General features: G+C 36.9%; 2 protein-coding genes across 2 annotated transcripts in view; both read left to right on the top strand.

Annotated features, from left to right (window-relative positions):
- LOC137250949 (protein transport protein Sec24C-like) overlaps positions 1 to 8,282 on the top strand; it is a 207,757-nt gene extending 199,475 nt beyond the window's left edge. Inside the window, exon 7 of the mRNA XM_067784716.1 lies at positions 8,273 to 8,282. The gene's annotated coding sequence lies outside the window, so the exon portion shown is untranslated. The remainder of the gene's footprint in view (positions 1 to 8,272) is intronic.
- Positions 1 to 15,683, top strand: part of mew (multiple edematous wings) — a 509,649-nt gene that overhangs the window by 164,921 nt on the left and 329,045 nt on the right. The gene's annotated exons all lie outside the window — the stretch shown is intronic.

Genomic DNA, 15,683 nt, shown 5'->3' with positions numbered 1-15,683 from the left:
GAGATATCGCCATAAAGGTGGGTATGTAATATGGGTATCAAACAAAAGGAGTTAATGAGTATTTTAAAAGTGAGTGGACCTTAGTTCTATAGGTGGACGCCTTTTCGAGGTAACGTAATAAATGTGGACCAGGGGTGACTCTAGACTTTGTTTGTACGATATGGGTTTCAAATTAAAAGTATTAATGAGGGTTTTAAAAGGAAGTGGTGGTTGTTGTATAGGTGGTCGCATTTTCGAGATATCGCCATAAAGGTGGACCAGGGGTGACCCTAGAATTTGTTTGTACAATATGGGTATCAAAAGAAACGTGTTAATGAGTATTTTAAAAGGGAGTCATCCTTAGTTCCATAGGTGGACGCCGTTTCGAGATATCGCCATAAAGGTGGATATGTAATATGGGTATCAAACAAAAGGAGTTAATGAGTATCTTAAAAGAAAGTGGCCCTTAGTTCTATAGGTGGACGCCTTTTCGAGGTATTGTAATAAAGGTGGACCAGGGGTGACTATAGACATTGTTTGTAAGATATGGGTATCAAATGAAAGGTGTTAATGAGTATTTTTAAAAGGGAGTGGGCCTTCGTTCTATAGGTGTTCGCTTTTTCGAGATATCGCCATAAAGGTGGACCAGGGGTGACTCTAGAATGAGTTTGTACGATATGGGTATCAAATTAAAGGTATTAATGAGAGTTTTAAAAGGGAGTGGTGTGAAGGCGTTTTCCAGATATCGACCAAAATGTGGGCCAGGGTGACCCAGAACATCATATGTTGGATACCGCTACTTTATTTATATATGTAATACCTGCCCAGATTTTAAGGGTTTTTTATTTCCCCCTGCAGAACTTTTTCATTTTCTTCTACTTAATATGATAGGTGTCACAACCATTTTATAAAGTTTTTTCTAAAGCTATATTTCGCGTCAATAAAACAATCCAATTACCTTACCATGTTTCATCCTTTTTTTCGTATTTGGTAGAGAATTATGGCATTTTTTCATTTTTCGTAATTTTCGATATCGAAAAAGTGGGCGTGGTCATAATCGGATTTCGTTCATTTTTCATACCAAGATAAAGTGAGTTCAAGTAAGCACGTGAACTAAGTTCATTAAAGATATGTCGATTTTTGCCCAAGTTATCGTGTTAACGGCCATGCGGAAGGACAGACGGACGCCTGTGTATAAAAACTGGGCGTGGCATCAACCGATTTCGCCCATTTTCACAGAAAACAGTTAGTGTCATAAAATCTATGCCCCTACAAAATTTCAAAAGGATTGGTTAATTTTTGTTCGACTTATGGCGTTAAAAGTATCCTATACAAATTATTATTAATTTAATTAATTTTGAAATTTTCTGTTATTTTTGTATTTTGTTGCACCATAACATTACTGGAGTTGAATGTTGACATAATTTACTTATATACTGTAAAGATATTAAATTTTTTGTTAAAATTTTACTTAAAAAAAATTTTTTTTTAAAAGTGGGCGTGGTCCTTCTCCGATTTTGCTAATTTTTATTAAGCGTACATATAGTAATAGGAGTAACGTTTCTGCCAAATTTCATCATGATATCTTGAACGATTGCCAAATTACAGCTTGTAAAAGTTTTAAATTACCTTCTTTTAAAAGTGGGCGGTGCCACGCCCATTGTCCAAAATTTTACTAATTTTCTATTCTGCGTCATAAGTTCAACTCACCTACCAAGTTTCGTCGCTTTAGCTGTCTTTTGTAATGAATTATCGCACTTTTTCGGTTTTTCGAAATTTTCGATATCGAAAAAGTGGGCGTGGTTATAGTCCGATATCGTTCATTTTAAATAGGGATCTGAGATGAGGGCTCAGGAACCTACATACCAAGTTTCATCAAGATACCTCAAAATTTACTCAAGTTATCGTGTTAACGGACGGACGGACGGACGGACGGACGGACATGACTCAATCAAATTTTTTTTCGATCCTGATTATTTTGATATATGGAAGTCTATATCTATCTCGATTCCTTTATATATGTACAACCAACCGTTATCCAATCAAACTTAATATACTCTGTGAGCTCTGCTCAACTGAGTATAAAAAATTGCATTAATGTATATATGTATGTATGATGTGCTGGTATTCATGATATGCTCACACTTTTTTTTGGCATATCTAAATAGTGCCGGGCGGATGGTGAATTTTTTCTTAAAAATAAGCTGTGCTCATGAATTTGATAAATCTGCAAATTTAAATGGCTAACTTCTAGTCAGCGTTGGCAGAGGAAGTAGTCTATAAATAGCTGCGCTTTAAGAAACCAATTTTCAGTTGGCATGTGAGATCCGATTTTCCGTATCTAAGGAAAATCTTAGGATAAAGATCTTTTTAAGGACAATCTCTTTCCTCTTAAATGTCAAAGGCCCGCTTTTGCAATCCTATTATTTTTCTACTTGCTAAGTCTTTATCGAAATGTCCAATTTTTGTTTCTTTGAAAATTTACATACTAAGTCAAAATTGCGCCCAACGTAGGGCGCACTAATATGAGATCTATGAAAGTGGCTCCTTCCTGATAATTTTATAGATATCATAGCTTCGTTATAAACCATTATGAGTTGCAGTCGATTTTTCAAACAGCACTGTGAATGTTGGCGACTGCCGTGGTGTGGTGGTAGCGTGCTCCGCTCACTACACGGAGGGTCTTGGGTTCAACTCCACTTCAAAAATTTCGAAAAAAGTTTTTTCAATTCGCCCCTTGGAAATAATTAGGCAAACACTCCGAGTGTTTTTCTTCCATAAAAAGCTTCACAGTGAAAATGCATCTGCCTTTGGAAAGAAGCTTGGTCTAAATTCCCTCGGTAAATCGCCAAGTATGTTTTTTACAGTGTACGTTCAGCGTAACTTTCCTGACAGTTTACACCGTTCTCTTAGTGTGGCAATCATGATTTTGTAAACAATCTCTATTGACGTCAAAATCTGCTGTTTCTGTCAAAACCAGTGAATTTACTGTGGCGAATATAGCAACATCTACACACACGTCAACACTGCCCGGTATGTACACAACATCAATGAGCACAGCCCTAAAGGACAATATACACACACAAACGCATACTGAATAGTTGCCATGTATATACGCAATAAAAATAAATATGGGAGATAAGTAAGCGATCGTTTGGGAAGAAGACGTAATTTTGATTAACACTGACCTGTATACCCTATTCAATATGAACCCCACTACTCAGCCTGAGAAAGCTTAGTGAAAACTAAAAGCTCCTTTGGCGTATATGGTAAAGGAAGTCAGTATTTTGCATTTCCTTTCCAGCCGTAAAGGAACTTTCCTAAACTTGCTATAAATTGACTAAAATGTACTCTAAAAATAGACAGAACTCACACCATAAAACTAAGGGGTGTGTGCCAAAAACACCAGGTGTAACCAAGAGCATATCGGTATTCTTGGCATACGTCCTGTGAGTGAAATTGATTACTATACTCATAAACAGAGGTTTCACAGTAGTATTTCAAGAAAGAACCAGAGGGGGAGCGACACGGATACAGTTGATAACACAGTTGATGAAATCTACACTAACAGCTCCCATAGATAGACACTGTTACGGGGGATAGAATATACTCGGAGTACCAGGAGATTTAAGTGTGATTTTAATTCTCGTCTTGTAGAGTTTCCAGTCATAATTTAGATTATCACAGCTTGTTGTTTTGCTATCCTGAAGCCGGGTTTGGGTCTTTCACTGAGATAATTGGTAGGCGTAAATGTGGTCTGTTAGATTAGTTGTACAGCTGGGTCGCATCCTTTCAACATACCAACCTATCTTACAACAGGTTAGGCAACAAACTCACCAACATCAATGAACTCTATTTGGATAACCCTATAAAACTACGTTACACTTTGGTATTTGAAATATTAGCAAAATTTTTTGAATATAAAGATATTGCATGCGCGAACTTCAGTGGAAAGCAGCGGAGCGTAACAAAATTCTAGTAGGTCACTTTCACCACACCAAAAACTTTAACACAATGTTTAACATAATTTAAACACAGAAATACACTGATTGGAGTTTTAGTGAGTAAAAGTTAAAATTCTGAACACATTAGCTGAATAAAAAGTGTACAAATAATTATTAAATAACATATATATACAGTGGTAGTTTAACAAATTCTGCTGTGGTAAGTGGTGAATGTGACCTACTAGAATTTTGTGAATCTTGTCTCACACGATTTTTCGTCTATGCAATGTCTCTATATTATACCGTTTCTGTTTTAGTTTGATTTCAATGGTCGTACGATAAGGAAGTGTCGCACGCGCGCTTAAAACAGAGTACCAAAGATTGCGTGTGAAACATGTCCATCGTTCAAGCATTGAAATCAAACTAAATAAATAATTGATTTTGCTTTCGTGCTCGCTACGCGTTCGTGTTTACTAACACATTCTCAATTTGGTAAGCTGCCCACCGCTGATTATGATAGAGATCCAATATTATGTATTTGGCCTGTTGCTAACACCGAACCTTTATGAACGTTTTCGAATCTTTTCAAACCTTTTCGAGCCTTTTCGGATCTTTTTTGACAAATATCCGTTACGGTTTTTATACTCAGTTGAGCAGAGCTCACAGAGTATATTAAGTTTGATTGGATAACGGTTGGTTGTACATATATAAAGGAATCGAGATAGATATAGACTTCCATATATCAAAATAATCAGGATCGAAAAAAAATTTGATTGAGCCATGTCCGTCCGTCCGTCCGTCCGTCCGTTAACACGATAACTTGAGTAAATTTTGAGGTATCTTGATGAAATTTGGTATGTAGGTTCCTGAGCACTCATCTCAGATCGCTATTTAAAATGAACGATATCGGACTATAACCACGCCCACTTTTTCGATATCGAAAATTTCGAAAAACCGAAAAAGTGCGATAATTCATTACAAAAGACCGATAGAGCGACGAAACTTGGTAGATGAGTTGAACTTATGACGCAAAATATAAAATTAGTAAAATTTTGGACAATGGGCGTGGCACCGCCCACTTTTTAAAGAAGGTAATTTAAAACTTTTGCAAGCTGTAATTTGGCAGTCGTTGAAGATATCATGATGAAATTTGGCAGGAACGTTACTCTTATTACTGCATGTACGCTTAATAAAAATTAGCAAAATCGGAGAAGGACCACGCCCACTTTTAAAAAAAAAATTTTTTTAAAGTAAAATTTTAACAAAAAATTTAATATCTTTACAGTATATAAGTAAATTATGTCAAGATCCAACTCCAGTAATGATATGGTGCAACAAAATACAAAAATAAAAGAAAATTTAAAAATGGGCGTGGCTCCGCCCTTTTTCATTTAATTTGTCTAGGAAACTTTTAATGCCATAAATCGAACAAAAATTAACCAATCCTTTTGAAATTTGGTAGGGGCATAGATTTTATGGCGTTAACTGTTTTCTGTGAAAATGGGCGAAATCGGTTGATGCCACGCCCAGTTTTTATACACAGTTGTCCGTCTGTCCTTCCGCATGGCCGTTAACACGATAACTTGAGCAAAAATCGATATATCTTTACTAAACTCAGTTCACGTACTTATCTGAACCCACTTTACCTTGGTATGAAAAATGAACGAAATCCGACTATGACCACGCCCACTTTTTCGATATCGAAAATTGCGAAAAATGAAAAAAATGCCATAATTCTATACCAAATACGAAAAAAGGGATGAAACATGGTAAGGTAATTGGATTGTTTTATTGACGCGAAATATAACTTTAGAAAAAACTTTATAAAATGGTTGTGACACCTACCATATTAAGTAGAAGAAAATGAAAAAGTTCTGCAGGGCGAAATAAAACACCCTTAAAATCTTGCCAGGTATTACATATATAAATAAATTAGCGGTATCCAACCGATAATGTTCTGGGTCACCTTAGTCCACATTTTGGTCGATATCTGGAAAACGCCTTCACATATACAACTACCACCACTCCCTTTTAAAACTCTCATTAATACCTTTAATTTGATACCCATATCGTACAAACTCATTCTAGAGTCACCCCTGGTCCACCTTTATGGCGATATCTCGAAAAGGCGTCCACCTATAGAACTAAGCCCCACACCCTTTTAAAATACTCATTAACACCTTTCTTTTGATACCCATATTGTACAAACAAATTCTAGGGTCACCCCTGCTCCACCTTTATGGCGATATCTCGAAACGGCGTCCACCTATGGAACTAAGGAATACTCCATTTTAAAATACTCATTATCACCTTTCTTTTGATGCCCATATTGTACAAACAAATTCTAGGGTCACCCCTGGTCCACCTTTATGGCGATATCTCGAAAATGCGACCACCTATACAACAACCACCACTCCCTTTTAAAACCCTCATTAATACCTTTAATTTGATACCCATATCGTACAAACAAATTCTAGGGTCACCCCTGGTCCACCTTTATGGCGATATCTCGAAACGGCGTCCACCTATGGTACTAAGGATTACTCCCTTTTAAAATACTCATTAATACCTTTAATTTGATATCCATATCGTACAAACGCATTCTAGAGTCACCCCTGGTCCACATTTATGGCGATATTTCGAAAAGGCGACCACCTATAGAACTAAGGCCCACTCCCTTTTAAAATACTCATTAACACCATTCGTTTGATGCCCATATTGTACAAACGCATTCTAGAGTCACCCCTGGTCCACCTTTATGACGATATCTCGAAACGGCGTCCACCTATAGAACTAAGGCCCACTCCCTTTTAAAATACTCATTAACACCTTTCGTTTGATGCCCATATTGTGCAAACGCATTCTAGAGTCACCCCTGGTCCATCTTTACGGCGATATCTCGAAAAGGCGTCCATCTATAGAACTTAGGTCCACGCCCTTTTAAAATACTCATTAATACCTTTCATTTGATACCCATATCGTACAAACGCATTCTAGGGTCAACCCTGATCCACCTTTATGGCTATATCCCTAAATGGCGTCCACCTATAGAACTATGGCGCACTCCCTCATAAAATACTCTTTAATGCCTTTCATTTGATACACATGTCATACAAACACATTCCAGGGTTTCCCTCGGTTCATTTTCCTACATGGTTATTTTCCCTTATGTTGTCACCATAGCTCTCAACTGAGTATGTAATGTTCGGTTACACCCGAACTTAACCTTCCTTACTTGTTTTTTTTGATTTAGTCGCCAAGCCCGCTATAAAATCTATGCAATAGCTTAAAAACAATTCATTTGAGTTATATGTAGTAATATTAAATTATTGTGGTACAGAGTGGTTCAAACTTTTAGCAGGCTTTCCTTTTCACGGTTTTGTATATTTTCAGCACAAAAATAATACACATTAAGAAATTCATAATTCCTTAAAAAATGCTCAACCAAGCAACTTTTGAACACTTGCAAAATAATATAATTACGTAAAAAATAAAAAATAAAGGCGCGATAACCTCCGAAGAGATCTAAGGCCGAGCTTCTCTTCCAATTTGCGTCGTGCTCCTCTTGATTTTCCCTACAAATTGGCCGGACGGGATCTACATGTTTTTTTCCGATTCCGAACGGCATCTGCAAGGCAGATGAGTTTTCACTGAGAGCTTTTCATGGCAGAAATACACCCGGAGCGCTTGCTAAACACTACCGAGGGGCCACCCCACTTAGAAGAATTTTCCTCTAATTGAAAAACCTTATTTTTGATGTTGTTTTGCCCGGGGTGTGAACCCAGGGCATACTGTGTGGTAGGCGGAGCACGCTACCATTACACCACGGTAGCCGCCACCAAATTAAATAGCCAAACAATATTTTAGCTTTTGTTTCACCACAAAATTTTTTTTTAATTTTAAACCACGCGTTATTTCACTCCTGTAAATTGTACTACTTAGCGCGTCATCAACAACTCACAGTTTGACAGCAGATTATTCAATGAAGAACAATAATTATAAGAAATGATAATTACCGTTATATACTGTGGACATTTTAACAACAAACTGCGTTGAAATTAAAAAAAATATGACTGGAAAATTTTTACTTTTTCGCGTCTAAACCAAGCAAAAATGCCACTGTGCGGCGGCATATCGTAATATGTAAAAAAACACGTGTCACACCATATTTGGCCGCGATGGACTCCTAAACTACTGAACCGATTTTGAATTTGTTTTGCACCCCGTGTGTAGTTTGATCTAAACTGAGAGATAGGGACTGGGACTGTAATAAAATACATACCATCCTCTGGGACAGGCAATAAGGGATGCAGAAGAATGAGAAGAAATTGATAGAAGAGAAAAGAGAGAGGAAGATTGAGAAAGAGATAGAATGAGACGAAGATGGAGATAGATGAAGCGAAAAATACGGAGGGATGAGTGAATAAAAGGATTAGGAAAAAGTGAAGAGGAAGGGGGGGGGGGGGGAGGGCAGGACAGCATCTGCCGGGTCTTCTAGTATGTATATAAAATTCAAATTATCTATGTATGTATGTGGGCATAGATCGGGTTGCGACCTAAACGTATCGACCGATTACAACTAAATTTGAAACACCCACATGGTCGTGGGCTAAAATAATCTCGATATACAAAAGGGGCGTGGACTCTCCCATATAAATAGAATTTTTGATACTGCTTAACTCTAAAAGTATTCATGCTATAAGATTGAAATTCAATAAGGAGTTATATGAGGACAATACCTAACACCACAAAGAAAATGTGGGGTGAGGAAGAAGTGGGCGAGGCACCTCCCATATAAATGGGATATATCATATTTTGGGTGTAGTAATGGTAGAATAATGAAAAGGATGTTGATCTATATGACTTAAATCCTAACACCTCCAGTAAAATGTAGAGTTGGAGGAGGCGTGTCACTTGCCTGCCATACAGATTGCACGCAATTGTTGCTGATATTGTAGTACTTATTTTTATTTTTGCAATCCATGTTCTCCCTTTCCCCTTGTATGTTCTTGATATTCTTTTTGTGAATTGAGTAATTTTTATGCTCCAGTGCGAGTGTCGTGTTTAGTGATTTATTGATGTGTTGAAATGTTAAGTACACCCTCCTCCGCTAATAGGCGCTTCATTCAAGGCCACCGATTACTTGCAACAACAAGAAAATGGATTCAATTGATGTAATCCGCCACATTACAAATGTTTAAGAAAGCGTAACTCCCTATGGTACAAGTGACACCACACTTCTCTAATGGACCCCAACATATGCGTATCTGTTTATACAAAGAAGGGCAACTAAATTGAGATATAATATCAGAGGGAATTAGGAGACGAAACAGAAAAACAGTTTCCTTCAGCAACGTAAACTTCAAACACAATAAATAGAAGAGAACTCCCTTTGCGTAATATTTTATCAACGTCCGATTTAAAAAAAGAGAAAAATGCCCAACAAAGAACAACGAATTCTTAAAACAAAAGACTTATCCAATTTCGTATAAAAAAACTGTATATATATTAATAGTTTCCAATTTGGAAATTTTGCTTTGGAACATGGAAGGAATGTGCTCGACAAATTACTTTTGACAAATTTAATTTTTACTTGCATTGGGGATATGCCGCATTTGTGCTCTGTAAATTAAATGGTATTGCTAAGAAATTTTGGGCTTATACAACATTTTCGGCGCTAAAAAAAAAACTAGACAAATTACTTGGGGGTAAAATAAATCTCTTTAATGATTTATATTGACACTTCCCCGTATATCGTGAACTCTTTTGGCACATTATACACCACGCAGGAGGATGACATGCTAAAGGCCTCTTCACTTCACTTTGGAAATTAGACATTATAGACAAGTTAAGGTGTTTCCTTACCTTGGCTGGCTTTTCCGCGCAATAAACGTTTAATCCAAGCTCTCTGTGACCATAAAACTTTCCTGCAAATGAGAACCATAGCTCCGGCATTAGCGCCATATAGAGCTGACCCCCTTAAAGAGTTAAGGAATATTCAATCCACACCATTTTACTGGGTTGCAGGTATATCTGCAATACTGGCAACATCGTTGCCTGCTTGTACCCTGAACGTTACCGTTATTTCTCCTGAGCTGATTTTAGCTTCGCAATGCCACTTTCTACTTCTAACGTCTTATGATTGTTTTTATTGGTACTTCTTTTCTTTAGGAACAGATAAATACTGGCCATGTCCAAAGACATTTTCCTTAGCTTTGAGCATAACATTTCCTTAACTTTCTTGTTTATTCGGAATACTTAGTGTTGAAACATTTACAGCTCCATTTCGGTATATTCGGGGTTTTGACGTTGCACTTGAATCTACGCTACCGCTGATTTCAACAGTTGTGAGATCTCGGTCTATGATATCGTAGGGATCAACGCTCTACCTTTACCTCAAAATGTGCGCTTTTGCCTTGCCTTTTGAGGTCTGGGGTTACTTCATTTGAAAATTTCAAGGTCGCGCTGTTATATTAAGAAACCATATTTTGATATATCTCCAGAGTAGTCTACAATTGGCTAACAGGCAAAGCACTCGTACATATGTTGGTCCAACACCAAGCAATCTGCTTGCTGCTACATTGAGTTCGGAGCAGAATACAAAAAACAATTTCACTGGAAGGTTCTTGAAAAGTCTTTCTTTTGAGATCATGCATATATGAGCTTCATCATTTCCTTTAAGAAGACGGCGAAGAGAATAACGTTTCGAAGTCATAGGAAAACAGAGTGGAGTGAATTTCGAAAATATTGTAAATAAAACTCGGATAATCCAAAGAGGGAGCCAATGTAGGCGATCCGCACGAACCCAATGGAATTTTATTAAAGACGCTGTTAATCGCTTAAAACTGAGCTTACCCTCTAAGAAGATTCGGGGAAAAAGGAAATCCGCCAAGGTGTAGTAAGCTACTGGGTCTTCTCAGAAGTTGATAAGAGATATTTTTGGTCCCCGCTAATGCGTAAGACGAGGAGCGCTTGGGCGAGTATGGGACTCTTTTGGGGATCTATAGAAGCGAATGAGCGAGATTGAGAAAAGTTCTGTCATAATAACATAAATTCCAAGGACGGATAAAGAAATAGAAGGTCAAATGATCACGTAACACAGGAAAACATCAAAACTTCTATTACACATACCGTGCTGAGCTGTATCTCCCTACAGCTCGTGCTGCCTATATCTGCTATCACGACGACGCCTATTTTATGTAACGCCAGCAGAAAGTATTATGTTAGAATGGCAATCATGAGCTACAAATCTTCTCACGTTACAGATAGGAGCAAATTTCTTGGTCTAATATCATAGAGACTTTCACACACACTCGGATATCCTTTTCTGCCAACAGTATAAAAAAGACACTATTCTTTCCATTCCTTTTAAACCATCAGCATGTGCCAACGTTTCCAGTCACGGTATCCCGAACATAAAAAAAAATGGATATCAATCAGGTATTGGAAAACACAAAGCCCTTATGTGCATTTCAAATGGATATCTCACGGTCTGTATGAATTTGTTATTCTCGGCCAGCCTAAAATTAAATTGGCTGGTTTTATATGTATATCTTGGAAAATTTAAATATTATTGTCTGCAAGCCCTATAACCATAACCAATCAACCAACGCTGTTGTTACAACTGTAGCTAAAAACCCTAGGAGTAAAAATATGTTTTCAGCGCCTTTATTCTAGCCTGGTTACAATATTCTTATTACCGGCTAACAAAATTAAAAACACCCTTCGGTATTCTGCTTTGAAAGTTTCCATTTGGTATTGTTAACAAGGTGGTCATTTCTAATTACCATATTTTGATGAAAAGAAAATAGCATAGATTATGTATCCACATTAGTTTACAAGAACTTAAAAATAACGTTGGCATTGTATTACGTAAAAATTTTCACATATTCAGTGAGTAAAAATCAGCGCTTTAAAATCAAACTGTGGTTTTCTTACTTGTTTGTTGCTATACTCCTCTGGATTATTCGCGTATAGTAATAGCGAATAATCTTCTGATGTATCAACGTCTCTCTATGTTCTTGTTGTTGTAGCGATAAGGACACTCCCCGAAGGCCTTAGGGAGCGTTGTCGATGTTGATGGCCCTTGCCGGATGCAGATACGGTACGTTCCGTTGCCAAGCCCGACCATCTCGGGAACGATTTGTTATGACCAAATGCGACCTTCTGGGCCATTCCGTTCTCCCACCCCCTAGATCCATGTGGAGCTCGAAGTCGCCAGAGCCTCGGCTGTTAATGGAACAGGATTCGCCACGGATAGGTGAGGTTGACAATTGGGTTTGAATAAGCTATATATTGCGCTGGCAACCTGAAAGGGTTGCGCTACACACTACACTACCCTTGAATCTATTTGGCATTTTAGTCGCCTCTTACGACAGGGATATCTACCCCGGGTATATTCTAACCCCTTAACCCGCTGGGGAGACGTCTCATTTATAATTTGTATTCATTGAAATTCGAATTTGTTTTCATTGAAACTCGCTTTTACCTTCGTTTTCGCATGCTGTTTGTTGCTCGCGTTATCTTGTGCCTATATTGTCGTTGTTGCTGTAACAGCGTTTGCTTATTAGTGGCACGAGTTTTGATGAGCGATACTTGATAATATTTGCCACAATATATTGCACATAAGATGATAAAGCTTTTCGGTAACGAAATTTGTCATTTAGAATAGTTTACAGGTCCCAGCTGGAATAAGGACGTATATATGAATTGTAAATTCGTATGCATATGTATGACAAAAAATCTGTTGCAGTTCCATGCAAATACGCGCGAGCAACGAAATGGACCATAAACTTTTTGAGCTACACAACAAAACGACAACGACTAGAATGCAGTGGCCGGTAGAGAGAGGACGGGAATGAGAGGCGTTTTGGCAAGAAGCCGACAGGGCAACAAACTGTGACCACATTAGGTGGACATGTTGTGCACAATTCACGCGATAGCGACAGGAGCATAACACCAAAAACCAAAGCAGCAAATGAAGTGGAATTGCAGTGGGCATAGCGGACAGAAAAAAAGGAGCTTTGCAAAAACATGCGCGCAAAACCAAATAAAATATGATAAAAAGAAAAAAAACAATATACTAACAAACAAATATGAATAAACAATGCAAAAGACGGTAAAGAGTTCAATAATTTGCATATGTAAACTTTTGTGTGGAGCAAAATGTTTTGCTGTTAGACGTAGCGACTTGTTGGTAGCCAAAAAAAATTGCGGTGCGCTGCTGTCATTGCAACGCAACGGCAATGTGCCATAAACAAATCAGAGCACAACGGACGACTGACACTACAGTGCTGTACTATATGACGTGCCGTGCCGTGCATGCAACAATTAAAATTAAATTTTTATGCCACAAAAACAACATGGAAAACCGCAACTGGAAAGTATGCAAAATTTGCTAAAAAAACAATGTTTGCATTAGTTCCAACTACGTAAATTTTGTGTGTGACTCACACGAATTAATTTTTAATAAATTCATACAGAAGTAATACAATATTTTTTAAAAACAGCTTGAAGTGATATGAGCATGCGCATACGCAACACATTTGATTTCATTCGCCAATATATTATCAACAGCAGCGTACAGATAAATAGCAGTAGCAATAGTTGTAAAAATTCGTCAGTTAAATTCTACTTGTCATTTTCAAACAGGACGGCAAATAAGAACGAGGTTCAGAGAATCGAAACATTATACTAGAGTCCAGCTTCGCGAATCACATGGTCGAAAAAGAATGTTCCCCAGCAAACATCAATAAAACAGTCAAGGTCCTTCACGTACTTGAAAACATGGAAATCTACAAACAGAAAATATTCGACGGTAGAATAATAAATGAAGAGATAAACACAATTTCTGACACAATATTTGAGCCTTTAAAACTTGTTTACAAGAAACAAAGTTATCACACAGGTACAACAGACAAACACGCAACAACAAATAAACCCAAAACATTAAACGCACCAAAGCATCGAACCCACAAAGAAGGTCAAACGACTAGAATTATTATTATTATTATTATATCTGCCGCAATCAGACACACAAATCGATCAGTCAAAACCACCCTCGGTTCTGAATGAACACACAGCACATATACATAAATATGCCAAACATCCATTTTGACAGTACCTGCTCATATACCTACGAACTATAAATACAAGCCAAACGACAATAACAGATCAGAACGAAAATCGACACTGATGATGGCACAACGTTGAAAATGGTTTGTCTCGTAACCAAATTTGATAAGGTATGACGGAAAATCCTTCCAATATACATAATTTTTCAAGTATTTGCTTACGCAAACAAAGAGTTGAAGTAAACTCAAAGATAGACTCTCTAAATAAACTTTCGATATAACCAATGTGCGTCCCACCTTTACATTTGTGTTCCTCATAAAAATTTTTACTGTGGATATGTTAAAATTTGAAAATTAAACTTCAACAAGATTATGTCTTTGTTTAAAGAAAATTTGTACGCTTCTCTGGTACATTAATATAAAGGAAGTTCTTAAAAAATGTGTATCTTCTTTTTATTTTATCCACTTGTTTCATTAGGGGGACTCATGAAAGCATATAAACTTATAAGGTGTAAAATTCTATCCATTTACACACGCTGTTATATGAACGCACCTAGTAATACTATTGATAAACTCGATTGTTTATCAGCTGTATTATTGCCAAACAAAATTTTTTTGATTGTTATACAAATTAAAAAATGCCAAGATTAAGTGAAAAATCAAAACTAAAACGTCTTTACTTGCTGATGTTGGAGATTTTTGATGAAAATGCCTGCTGTAATGTTCTCAAGGTTGTATTCCTTTGAGTTTACCGCGTTTACACAATGAAATGTGCGCGTAAATTTATACAAATTGTGTAAATGATTTTTCATACAAAATTTGACAGCTCGTTTACGCACTAGATAAATTTATACGTTTACACACTTTATAAGGCATTTATAAGGTTACATGAGTCCCCCTATTGTAAAGATGACCTGAACTATGTGTAAAGTTTCATGTTCCTAACTCAACCAATAGTTACTAAAAAAGTCGATCGCAAGATTCCACAATTCAAAATTTACTTTTTAATATCCCTAAATATCTCGATCCCTGTTTTATCTATAAAAAAATTTTTTATTATAAATAATATAACCAAATAAATAAAGTTTCAGTTGTCTGTGTCTTTCTGTTCTTAATGTTGCTTAAAACATGAAAATAAAATTTCGAAATTCGAATGATTTTTTTAAGTTTTCACAATGCCTTAAACACCTTGCGTAAATTTTTTTCCTCCTGTTGCATTGCCAGAGCGATCCCAAGTATGTTATTAGCTTCATGAATGTTGCTCTGCAGGAAGTTTCTCAAATAGCGGTTGCACGATACCACATGTTACAAACGGACTTTTTAATATACCGATCCCCATCCCATCGAGACAAAATTTTTTTATCTGAAAAATTTACGTTGTAAAGCCCGAAGCTGTGCTCAAAGTTTCAAGTCACTGGGTTATCGTGAAGTTCCCTTAAAGTAGAAAGAACAATTTCCCAGTTCGAATTTTTTTTTTTTAATTTTGACGATTCCTGGAACACTGCAAACAATTTTTTCGCTCATGTTGCATTCTGAATAATGTTTTTAGTTTCAAGGACCTAGCTTCACGGGAAATTACTCAAATAGCGGTCGAAAGATTCCACATTATAAATATATATCTAAATATATATCTAAATATCTCGATCCCTGTCCCATTTAGGATTTTTTTATCCTAAATATCACAACC

Source organism: Eurosta solidaginis, chromosome 4, assembly GCF_040869045.1.
Source record: "Eurosta solidaginis isolate ZX-2024a chromosome 4, ASM4086904v1, whole genome shotgun sequence".
Taxonomy (NCBI): domain Eukaryota; kingdom Metazoa; phylum Arthropoda; class Insecta; order Diptera; family Tephritidae; genus Eurosta; species Eurosta solidaginis.
The sequence above is the reverse complement of the archived record's forward strand: the minus strand, read 5'-3'. Positions and strand labels throughout refer to the sequence as shown.